We start from the raw sequence: 12,990 nt of genomic DNA, 5'->3' as shown, positions 1-12,990 counted from the left end.
TTTTTGAAGTTTTTCATCTTTGATGCCTTGAACCTCATACGCCAGATTTGTTTGAGTGGTCCGAAAAGAGATCATGCGTGGGTAGTGCACTAGGTAATGTAATTTAGGGATTATGCGGGCTTCTGGGTAGCGGGTAACGAATGAACGGAGAAATTCTTGAATTTTCACCTCCATATAAACAAGAGACTCTGAGGGAAGCTCATCATACAAAAGCATGCCTACAACTTCCCTGAATAGGAGGTAAACCTCCCAGCCTTCGTTTCCCTCTATAATTTTGGAAGCGAAAATCTGAGGTAACAGTCCGAAAAGGCACCACTTCTGTGAAGCAGTGCACTTTAGAGGGGTATTGCCTCGTACGAAGGCTTCTGTGGGGCGTGGTGGTCTGTCAACGCTTTAGATTTAGAATCTAAAAACGTTGTGGTCTGTTTGTACCATCATTGCGGCCACAATGGAATGTGCAAACTTTGTGCACTGTTCTGCAAACCCCTGTGCAAAAAACGTGCAAACGGCTGCTCTGTTCTTGCTCAAATTTTGTAGAGCGATCGCATTTTGGCGTCGACTTTACACTTGGCACAGTTAAGTGCCTTGCTTGTAAGAAAAAAAACGCAAATTTACCTGTGCCCTTGAGGCTGCAAACAGCTGCCATAACGGGGCAAGCATAAACCCGTTTCGCCGCCTGCCGTCAGCTTTAAAAAGCAGCGTCTAACGGAGGACGGTCGCCTGTTCCAGGAGCAGGCAACACGCGGCAGCGCTCCCTGATATGCTGCTTTCTGCAGCTGACGACAGGCGGCGCTACAAGTTTATGCGTACACCGTCGCGGCAGCAGCTCGCATTTTCATGAGCGCCGGTAAGTTTGCATTAAAACAAAGATCAGGCAATTAACTGTGCTAAGTGTTATACTAAACGAAGTAGGCACCAAAATGTGGTCATTCTGCCAAATTTGAGCAAGGATAGTGCGGCGGTGAGCGAAAACTGTTTTGCGAACGCGCGCAGTGAAATATTCAGGATCCAGCACATGACTTACGGCTTTCGTATTTACTTCGACTTTGGATTCGCAACTATGAAAAGCACGGCTATGGCTCTGACGGCACCTTGCTGTCTACGGCGGTGAACGAGTATCTAAACGCGAGTGGCATTCCTCTCTTGCTTGCGTTGTGCCTGTGAAATCTGACAGCGGTGGCAGCATGTCGTCCGATCCGCCTTCAACTGAACTCTCGCCGACTGATGCGGAAGGAGCGGTTTGCCTCTTGTTTGCGTTGCGCCTGTGAAATCCGACAGCGGTGGCAGTATGGCGTCCGATCCGCCTTCAACTGAACGCTCGCCAACTGGAGCGGAAGGAGCGGTTTGCCTCTTGCTTGCGTTGCGCCTGTGAAATCTGACAACGGTGGCAGTATGTCGTCCGATCCGGCTTCAACTGAACGCTCGCCGACTGGTGCGGAAGAAGCGGCTTGCCTCGTTTCGCAGGAGCATCAAAGAAAATCGTGAAGCTCACAGGCGCCCGGAAACTCGCCGACCTCCACGAAAGCCTGCGGACGGGAGGGTTCGTGTACCTGATGACAGGCAACGATCTTCTAATACAGGTGAGCGTAAATGTACTGCGCGTTATGGAGCGCAAAGAGGATTTGGTCATTGTTTGGTTCATTTTATGTTATTTTGTATACAATGTTTTTTGCAATGTTGTTTGCCTTCCTTCCTTATTTTGTGATTTGCCTCTGTATTTACTTTGCCCCTCCCCTCTGCAATGTACAACCGTACCATGAGGGTATGATAAATAAATAAATAAATAAATATGGGCAAAGTAGCAACAGTATGCGTAGCGGAAATGTCGAGCACGATTAATAACTTCGGTTGCCGCGCTTTGAACTGACAGATCGAGTCTTAGGAAATTGCTCTGTGTCACTTCACTGTGCTGCCAACTACTAATATTTTTGTTTCGTCGCAGCCAATGCACTTGACCTTAAATTGAGAAGTGTAGCGCATACATGCCCGTACGAACACAACGTTGCTCAACTATAATTATTGCCGTGTCGAGAAGCCGCAAGGAAACTAGCCTTTTCAGGACTTCCATCTTCTGAAAACTTCTGCAGTTGGTTTACTACTGATATTGGGGTAAGGTGTGCAATCGCTTCCCTATCTGGTAGGAGAGGGAGTAGTAACAGCTTCAGTCAATGTAATGGTGCTTTAGTTAGCATAACTGGTCGCAGTATGCCATATTCTGCAAATTTCTTCAGCGTTTAACTAATAAAACAGGCAAGGCGACGAAAACGGACTTGTTGTTTGCCTGTTCAATCTTTGTCGTCATTTGTGCGCTGCAACATTCACACAGCAATGAAGTTAAATTGAACCAACTGAGGAAAAAAAATTGCTGACATTTTCAGCAATAGGACTATGAAAACCTTGGGCAATCAGCAATATGGTTCTATCTTTGTGAAATCATTTGTTCTTATACACTGGTGGTTGCTGACATTTCATAAATAAGCTTAGCCTTGTTAGCTTAATGCGTCCTGTACTTAGCTCACCTATGGGTAGCAGGATTAGTGCTGTGCTGTGCTGTGATGGCTCTAAATAACAAACCTGTTTGGGACAGTACAGCAACCATAAAAAAGGCTGTTTAATTAATCAGTGCCTGTTCAGTGCCCACAGCTTCACTTCTAATGTGCAAAACTATTGATAAACCATCTGGGTGTGCTTTCAGATCTTCCAACGACCGGTTCCAGTGCTACGTCGACATGGGTGAAAGCACGACGGTGTGTGATGGAGCATTGATTAACTTGGTTGTCTCTCCAAGCCACGTCGAAGCATCATAGGCACCAAAAAAGCCGTATGCACCCGATCTTATTTAATCTGTACTCATGCATTAACTCTGTATAACATTAAAACCTGTCGTATGCTGGAAAGCTATAATATCGCTATTAGCAGTACTTTAAAGAGCCCCTCACCAGGCCACATAGCTAATTTAATTATACGCTGGAAGTTGTTAGGTGCCCTCTTGGGAGCATTCTACTGCAAAAATTTTCAAATTGGCTCATTAATAGCTGAGATAGAAATATTGCAGTTCCGCAAACCCATGATTTAAGGAGGCGAGCGTCACAGCCAAAAAACGCTTGGATGCCCCTTGCCAAGCCACTAGTGGAGAAAAGGCTGCATGTTGTTCCATACATGCATGAAGTGGCCCACGATTTAAAGAAAGTGGCCAGCAGGTACAAAGTACCTATTATTTTCTTGGCTCCATGGAAGCTTACTGGCCTGTGCCCACACATCTCAGACCCACAGAAGCTGACCCTTTGTGGTAAAAATCATACAATGCCATATGTGACTTGCGCGGTCGGTATGGTGTACGAAATTCCACTTAATTGCGGCAAGGTGCATATCAGCCAGACAGGCTGTTGCACCAACAATTTGGCAAGGGAACATGAGCTGTCTGCCAGGAATAAGATTAATGCACATTTGCCTATGCGCTGCAATTACTGCACGTGTGAGCCATATCTTTTCCACATCCGCATTCTTGGTAAACGCAAAGATTGTCTGCATGGGAATTAATGGAGGCCTGTTTCATCAACATGAAATGTGACGTCTATGTCAGTGATACATCTGTGGCTTGAACTGAATTGAATGACAGTTTCTGCACTGTATGACTGAATAATAATGGGCAAGCTTGTTTGAGTATTGCGTGCAAACGTATGTGCGCACATGGCCACCTTCACGTATAAATATGAACCTGTTTGCTTTCAGTAAAGTAGTAGCAAGGGACACTCATTCCTGTCCTAAAGCTTTTTTCTGCCCCTGGTTGTATCTTAACTTTGGGGAATAAGCTCATGGGAATTTAGTAAACAAATAAATGCATGCCATAGGGGCAATTCCACTATGTAAAAATAAAACGTTTTTTCCCCCTAATATTTTTATGTATCTATATAGTCCTAGTTCCACTTTTATAGCATACCACTGTCCTTGTTAAATATTGGAATGCTCTGCTACTAATAGATATGACAAATGAGGTGTATTTAGGAAAACATAAAAACAAAAAGCTGCAAAATATTTTTTTAAATTTTGTGCAGTCTAGACAGCCCAAATATAACTGATGATATATGAAGAGCTTAAGAAGCACAATCATGTTTGCGACTCCTCAATCCTTCCGTATCATCCTTCAATGTCTTATCTGACCTTGACATTTGTATCTATCTCAGTAGCTCAGATTTATGTAATGCTGAGGGAAAATTTGACTTCCTGTTTGAAATAATAGCCATGTTTCACCAAAAAAGCTTATAAGCAAAGGCACCAAGAAGTTATCAGAAAAAATGCGTTCATTGAAATATTAATTCATTAGCCACCAGAAATGTGATAGGGAGTTAATAATGTTTGGATAAACACAAGCGGTCTAGTTTGTGTATTTGAGAACCAGAATGTTCTAGTATATTTTTGTTCTATCAAATCATCCTTGGCCTTCATATGACCTGCTTTTGTTCTCTGTTTCTGGTCCCAGGACAATGCTAGTCTGGTCTTGGCACTTTATGGCCCAGTATTTGTCCTTCACAAAGCAATACCTGTGTAGACGATTTAGCTAGCAATAAGTTTTCCTCAGAAGGAATGTTTGCAGGTGCGTCACTATGGTTGCTTATTTCACCTTGGTGGGGAGCTTCTTGCTCATGGTACCAATGTCTGTGAAGGGACCAATAATGCGCCTTCCTTGTGCATGGTACCAATGCGAAAAGGGGGAGAGGGATCATGGTGTGTCAGTAAGGAGGTATCTGTATAGGGGGTGATAAAATTCCTCTTTAAATTTCGTTTTAACAGCCATTTCATGCTGTAACGAGTCAGTTGTCTCAGTCAGTGATTTTTGCTGTTCGTACATCATTATCCTTGAAAAGCAATGGGCTCCATTTGCTATGGCAAATGTGCCCATATTTATCAAGAGCCCTTCCTGTATTCTTAGCTCGTCACTAACTATATAGTAGGTAAATTTGAGCATGTGGAGTGATAGTCTGTGATACCACATCTTATGTTTTTCTAGCACTGGATGTTGTTGTTGATTTCAATGAATACTTCTCTTTTTAAGGCTGTCTGGTAGTGCAGTTCGACATGCGGAGAATGCAGTCAAAGGAGAATACAAGGAATGGAAAGAGTACAAAGGAGTACAAGGAAGTCAACGTAGACACTGCCTCCGATGCCCATTGACGTTGCTGCACACCTCTGAAATATTACAGCAGGAGGCATGCCTGACAATCTTCAAAAGAAAATTGAATGGATTGCGTACAATTCGTCATCTCAGACAATGTAAGTCACAACAATTACCTGGATGCATTGGTCAGCAAAATAATGAGAACTCACACTCACCAAAATTCTATTCAGCCGGGTTCATTCGGGCTAAGACCTACAGAAATTCAACTCAGTCGGACTCACTGAGACTCACTTTCGAGATCAGTCTGAGTGAGTCGACTCATGCATCAGTTTGCCAACCTATGGCAGATGTAAATAAAGTTGGGATAGAATGTACTTAATGAGAATTCATTCCACAGTAATGTCTCAATTATGTTCAGTCGTGCATTTTTCCCAACCTTGTATTGCAATATGAATGGTAAGCACAATGTTAATTAGCGTATGACGCTGCATTCTCATGCGGTTATGTCACTAAGGCAAGTGGAAGGTGTCTATAATCAAAACAAGTTTTTGTTGTCTAATTCATGATTATAACTTAGTTGCTGCGTAGTTCCCCTTGAAAACGCTCGATAACCGAGGGGCAAAAAATTGTTTTCCTAAAGCTTTGCATTGGGGCAGTGAACAATGTCCAAATTGTGCAGTGCCTTTTTAAGTGTTTAGCAGTGTATATGGCATTGTTGGTTCGAAATTCTTTTATCACTGATACATTGTTGACTAGTTCTGAATTACAGTTCACTCATAACCTCGAAATTTAAATATTCAATGGCAATGTCGACATTGCAGCCCTGAGCCCATTTTCTTTATTCTGGCAAACAACATGAACCCTGACACTAGCAGCGCTACATTTTATGCGGGTATACAAATACCAACTGAATTGAATGGAAAGACAGTTGTGGCTAGATGAATTCGTACAGTGCTGCATGCGTCATGTCAAATTTGCGAGTTCGGTTACCACCAGCAGCATTTCTTCTACTTCCATTCCTTTTCCTTCACAAAAAACAGTCATGAAAGCTACAGGAAGGTTAACACTCAGTCATAATTTATGTCATGCTTCAATGGAGCAATATCCTCCGTGGTTTCCTTGCCATGAGTCTTGGGTTAATGAGTGGGCGAGGGCGCTAGAATGGCGCGTTGAATAAAGCTTCTTTAGCTGCTGGTTACAGTTCTTATAGGTAGTGCACACCACAAAGGTAAACTGTACATAGAAGTGCCGACTGTCAACAGAGAGGTTATTATTCAATGTGCCGAATTTACACAAGCAAGTGAAAGAGCTATCTGAAAAACATTAACTTCTGAAGATAGAACAAGAAAAGCAGACGAGTGGCCAAAAAACGAACTATGCTGGAAATCGAGATACAAAAAAAATACGATTGCATCACAAATACAGGCCGTTCACGTGACTTCCAGAATAACTTTAGCTCTTTTTCTGATAGGGCAGTCAGAAAGGCATCTGCAAGGTCAAGCGCAAGATTTGGCATGTTGAATCCACATAAAATGTTGTGTACGAAATTTCTCTTTCATGCGGCGCTTGTCATATGGGGCAGACTGCCAGATGCCTTCATGAGAGGTTGTGCGAACATGCATATAATGTGCGCAATGGCAGAGAAAGTTTTTTTGGCACATCATACTAGCATGCGTGGCTGCACTCCTTGGTTTGAAAGAATGTCAGTTATTCACAAGCACAGGGATGGTCTTACCCATATCATACTTGAAGTAGCACAATTGGCATGGGAGCCGAGTGTATGCATCAACAAGCCATCCATTGCCTTATCTGAAAGAGAGCTCAAGTTTCTGGGAAGTCAAACCTACGGCCAGCATTTTTTACGCAACTCTACATTTCTTCGTGTGCCTCTTGATGGTCTGCTTTGTTCTTTTTAGTAGTTATTTTTCAGATAGCTGTATCACTATTGTGTGTATTCAGCAATAAAACCTCCATTGGTAGTCAGTGCTTGTGTCTATGTCCTCGTTTAACCTTTGCACTGTACACTCACGATAATGGATCAACAACTAGCTTAATAAGCTGCCCTTGTAAATTCTTATAGGAGATGCTCCTTCAAGTTTGTATTCATGGCTAATTTTCCCTTGTGTGCATGTTTCAGTAATAAGCTAATTTGAAATATTAATTAAAACCTTTTATAACATCTTGTTTGGTGAAAGTATTTTAAGAGTTTGTGAACTCTGGTCATGATTATCCGTTTATCTTGGCTATTGCAGGATAAAAGGATTAAATGTTACCCCTGTCCTGTGTCAAATCCATCTGATCAATTCTCTAACCTCGGTCTTGTCACGTACCTAATGCTTTCATGGTGCAGTTTACTTTAATTCTCCCATCTGATGACTCACAGTTCAACTGTTTGATATTATTTCATGGAAATGTTGCATATTGTTTTTTGTGTATTGTTTGATGTCGAAGGTTGATGCATGCTTTTTTAAACATCAGGTACCCAAATAAATTGTGCAATGTTGCTGCAAGGAGCCTCGTAAACAAGTACCCAGCTCTGAGGGACACATTGCACCTTGGCCATGTAATAGCATTTTCTTATAACTTTTTATTATTTCTTTTGCACTTTTAGATGTTAAGCGTATCCTTGCCAAGGCAGCCGCATTTCAATGGGGGCATAATGCAAAAACACCCATGTACTTAGATTTAGGTGTACGTTAAAGAACTCCAGGTGATCCGAATTTCCGGAGTGCCCCACTACGTCATGCCCCTTAATCAGATCGTGGTTTTGGCGCATAAAACCCCATAATTTTTTTTTACATTAAGCATGCTGCCAAAGCCTTTCTTACTACTTTGTAAAGTTTATGGCCATCCTTGCTTGCAGCTGTTCAGGTCTGTGTGCTTGTGATTGAGTAGAGATGTGGTGGTTTTAAAGCTTTGCAGCTTAACTGAATATGAAGATATCAACAGCACCTCTGCATCTGGCATGCATATGGCCACCTCTTGTAAAATTAATTGCATGCTCAGCTAAATATGTATTTGGTTAAATAATACATTTTTGTACCTGTAGCCGTTTTCATGCATTAAAGTTTTGACCAACACCAATACTTAAAGTAATTCTCAGATATTGTGTTGGAAGGTGTGCTAAAATAGCTCACTTGGTACATTTTGGAACATGAAGGAAACAGTGCAAAAAGCAAGCTAAGGTTAGGGCAACTCCATGTTTAACTGTGCTGTGTTTGCAGTTTCTTTAAAAACCTGAAAACTGGAAGTCATTGAACTGTTGATTAGGTATGTAAAGTCAATTTCTTTCATTTCATTCCAGTTCTCATGGTATATGTGCCCAAGAAACAAGTACAAAAACATGCGAAAGTGAATGCCATCAGGATGCCCTGAAGTCGATGCAGAAGTGAAAGCAAGAAAGGCAAGCGAAATTGTGACATGCTCAAAATCTGGATTTTGAAGACGGGTGATCAGCTGCAAGTTTGCATGCATATTTCACTGGATAAACTGACTCTCCTTCTTTGTTATGTGGCTTAGTTGAAACATTAAGTTGCTTCTCTCGATGTACTTGTTCGTTTCATTTACATTTTTTCTTTAATAAATGCAAACATGCAATCCAGCTATAGCAACTATATCTGCAATGCTGTCATAGATTTTGTAGGTGATCAAAGAAGCAAAATATCATATCGCATCGCCACCTTGAACCTAGAGTGAAACATTAGTTCAAGATGTAGTGGTAGATGCATTTATAGACTAGTAATACAGCATTCGTACTGTAATGTATATTGATATACATACTAAGATGTAGTGAAAAGTGTGTGGCTATGCTGCTCTGACACTTCATTTGTTTTAACCCTTCATTGATGAGTTCTGCATACAGCATACCAAAAAATATAAATTTTTCTTGCTGATTTTTGGCATTGAGTAAGAAGTTTCTTGTTAAATGTATTGAGCCAACACTGAATGGCAGCAAGTGTCATTTGTCGGTTTAGAGCAGGAACACAGGATGGGAAAAAAAGGACATGGGACTCATTTTCTTTGGAAAGCACGGTCAGAGGAGACAGACCAGTGCAAGATCTGCTGTAGTGACCTCAGACACACAATGCAAAGAGCTCTCTGTACAGATTCCAAATGCAGCCATATGTCGCTTGGGGAGAAGCACACTTCTTCCCCCATACTACTAAAGGAGTTTCTAAAAAATATCCTTTATTTTCGTTGATTATGCTTATTCTCAATGTCTTTTGCACATTTAGGTATAAAATAATTTGTTTTGTATTTATATGCGTGCTCATTAATGGGTTAAACAAATAAAGTGGTTCCAATGAATGTGAATGTATAACTTTAGCGACTCTAGTCACAATGTGTTGATCATTCCATAATCTTTGTGAGACCACGAAACAGGAACTAGGCAGCATGAAAATCACTCAGCAGTACCAAGAAGGAAGTTTCAGCACTTATACAGTACTGCAGAATACACTTCTATGCTGTACCTGTGGTGTACTTTTTATTATGTGGTCTTGATCCCACTATGGGGAAATAACTGCTTTGCAAGTGCATTGCAGTACTTTAATACTTTAACTGCTTGCTGCAAAAGGAAAGTGCCATTAGAGTATTACATAAGGATAATGTGTTATGAGGCAGTCGCTAGACGTGGTATGTCACAGCACTGAGTTGCCGGCGGCCATTATAATTAGCTGTTTTCTGTGGCATTTTTAACTTGGCAGAACATAGTGAGCATTATTTGATCAATAAACAATACTACATAATTCTGGCCCTTATTTGGAACTTTGTCTCATCTCCGTGATGAGCGCAACCCGCTTTTGATGTTACTGAGATGGAGTGACTCCTTGCAAAGCAGCAGGGTAGTCTTGTTAATGATGCTGTCATTCACACTTACGCAGATTGTTTAGTAGGCATTAGCTCAGTGCCATTCCCCTATAGAATCACAGCTTGCATTTCATTCATGTATAATAGAAACATTCTGTAGATTTCATGTGAAAATGTGACATTGGAAGGCATTATGCTATAAGTTCACAGCAGTGAGCCCCATTATTGGAAGACAGCTGTTGTCTCAAATTACTTACAGCAAAGTGAAGCCATGTACAATGTACATGTGCAGTTTAGTATGAGCCACAATGACCAAAACAAACATAAATAATGTTCTCGTATTGCAAAAGAAAATTGTTCGAATAATCGCTAATGTTGACAATACAACTACCTCCAAGTCTGCTTTTGAAGCACATAACACTGTCCGCGTCAATCACTTGTATAACTTTAAGTTGTTAAAAAAAATTTATTTCTCAATGGCATCCACTGCCAATTTTCATTCTACTCTGGCATCTTTGGACATGTGTCGTGCTAACATACACATAAGACCTATTAATACATGGAATATACCATGTTTTTGCGCTAATTATAAATTTCAAATGTTGTCTTATAACCTACCCCATGTTCTAAACACGTATAAACATACAAAAGGGTATACCAAAGCTGAGCTGCGGAAATATTTTGTTGAAATGTGATTTTATGTCTTTGCTAGTAGATGCTGCATGTTTGCTTGGTTATTACTTTTATTATTCCTGAACACATACGTGACCATTTCAGCGTTTCGTTTTTACTGTTCAAATTTTGTGCAAAGATTAATAGACTCTGTATGCATAAATAGTGAATGTTTCTCTTTATTGAATGTGACTATTCTATGTGTGTCTGTTGAAGATTTCCTGCACCACTCTTGTGCTACTGCTTGTAGGGGTTTTCTGGACAGTCAAGCTGTGCAGGCAGCTTTTTGCCAAAAACCTACCCTCCAGTTGAATCTGGAAAATGAACTTATACATATATTCTTATACTTATTTAAATATGTTCTGCCTATTGTGTATCCACGTGTGTGGGCTTGTGATATGCCCTGATGGCAAGGCCATTTATGGTTCGTTCAAACAGAACATCTACGGATGCATTATAGCTATTCTCTGGCTCCTCTCTTCCTGCTGTAAACTGGATTCTCTGCTTATAAGAAATAAGTGTTCCTTGTGATTACTATATGTGCTCTTGCTAAAGGTTACTATAATGTGTTCATGTTCTTATTGAATAAAATGTTTACAAAGTTTTAACAGTTGTGCTGTTCTTTCAGATCTTAACCGGAGCAGGCAGCATTTGACGCAAACATGGAGGCAGTGCTAATGGAAACATTTAGGAGGTGAGACAATAGTCTTTTTTGACAAATTGGATGAAATGACGGCCAAGAAGTTGCACTTTTGAAACATTATGGGATGTACTTACTATGCCGGCACCACGAGGATATTGAACTGGCGCTATTTATAATGTCCGGTTTTGCATTTATCTGGCCTTTAGGCATATTTCTTCCATTAGCATCAATGCTGTATGATTGCTTTGATTTGGTGAGATTGTAAATTTGTCGCTTAATATCAATATTGAAATTTAATTCCTCTGTCCATGTATGCCTCCATGGCATATTGAAATAAATGAGTCCTTTGTCATGGCAAAGGATTAAATCTTTTTTCAAATGCCTGAAATGCTAAATTACCTCATAAGTTTGGACATATTGCAGCTGTTTAGTATGCTTTGTAAACTGAAGCATAATGTTTCTCAAGGTTGGCCATTGATTCCAATTTAGCAAATCAGACTGTTGTCTTTTGTTTTTGCCAGGTATAGTCCATTGATGCATTTGAGGTTAATACAGTGATAGTAGCAAAATATTTGCTCTTGGTGTTTCACTCAATGTAGTGTTATGTGCTCAGTGTTTTTTTTAGTTGTTTATAGTATTGCAGTTTATCATAACATATAATGGTGGCTGAATAACTACGCATTTGTTGCACATGCAAACTAAAATCTATTATGTTGTGAGCTTCCATCTTTGTGTAGAGATAGTCTATTCACTACCCAGGCAGAGGTCACAGCAGTTGCTACAAGGGGTCTGGTCAAGTACCAGGAGGTAGTTTCACCAACTCTTGTGATGGTAATCATGTACACCACCATTGTGAGTCTTCAAATGACTACCCTAGGAAGGGTCATTGTTGCCACTCCAAAGGGTACCACTGACTACCAAGGGGTACTTGCATGGACCACTGAGGTAGTCACATCAACTCCTGCTTTGGGGGTAATACATACACCTCAGTAGTTCTTGCGGGAGAGTCACCGGCACTGAGGGAGTCGCCCACACTGTGTCTCCAAGAGAGTACGTGTTACCACCCAAAAGGTAGTTTAACCAACTCTTGCCATGGTAGTCATGTACACCACCATTGTGAGTCTTCAGATGACTACCCTAGGAAGGGTCATTGTTGCCATTCCAAAGGGGTATCGCTGACTACCAAGGGGTACTTGCATGGACCACTGAGGTACTCGCATCAACTCCTGCTTTGGGAGTAATACATACACCTCAGTAGGTCTTGCGGGAGAGAGTCACCGGTACTGTGAGGGAGTCGCCTGCACTGTATATTCAAGAGAGTACGGGCTACCACCCAAAAGGTCATCATATGTGCGACGAGCAGATACACCCCGAAAAGAGTCGCTTGCGACTACCTTTTTTTTAAGAGTGTAGGCTCCTGCGGATTACGCTGCTCGCAATAAAGAATTTTCTGAAACTGACACGCGTCGCATAACACTTGGGGCGCGATATATCGCTGCGCGCTCTCGCTGCAGCGCTAGAAAAGGGTTGCATCGCCTTTCTTTGCACAAATATAGGATCCTGGGGACTACGCTGCTCGCAATAAAGACTTTTCTGAGACTGACACGCGTCGCATAACACTTGGGGCACGATATATTGCTCCGAACTCTCGCTGCAGTGCTAGAAAAGGGTTGCATCGCCTTTCTTTGCCCAAATATAGAATCCTGGGGATTACGCTTCTCGCACTAAAGACTTTTCTGAAACTGACACG

General features: G+C 41.3%; 1 long non-coding RNA gene across 1 annotated transcript; it reads left to right on the top strand.

Annotated features, from left to right (window-relative positions):
• Positions 1–1,077: 1,077 nt before the first annotated feature.
• LOC142568572 (uncharacterized) lies at positions 1,078–11,185 on the top strand. Its single transcript, XR_012825463.1, has 4 exons — positions 1,078–1,580; positions 2,696–2,821; positions 5,054–5,271; positions 8,421–11,185. It is a non-coding gene; the product is annotated as an uncharacterized LOC142568572 (long non-coding RNA).
• The last annotated feature ends 1,805 nt before the right edge of the window (positions 11,186–12,990 follow it).

Source organism: Dermacentor variabilis, unplaced genomic scaffold (assembly GCF_050947875.1).
Source record: "Dermacentor variabilis isolate Ectoservices unplaced genomic scaffold, ASM5094787v1 scaffold_21, whole genome shotgun sequence".
In the NCBI taxonomy this organism is placed as follows: Eukaryota; Metazoa; Arthropoda; class Arachnida; order Ixodida; family Ixodidae; genus Dermacentor; species Dermacentor variabilis.
The sequence above is the reverse complement of the archived record's forward strand: the minus strand, read 5'-3'. Positions and strand labels throughout refer to the sequence as shown.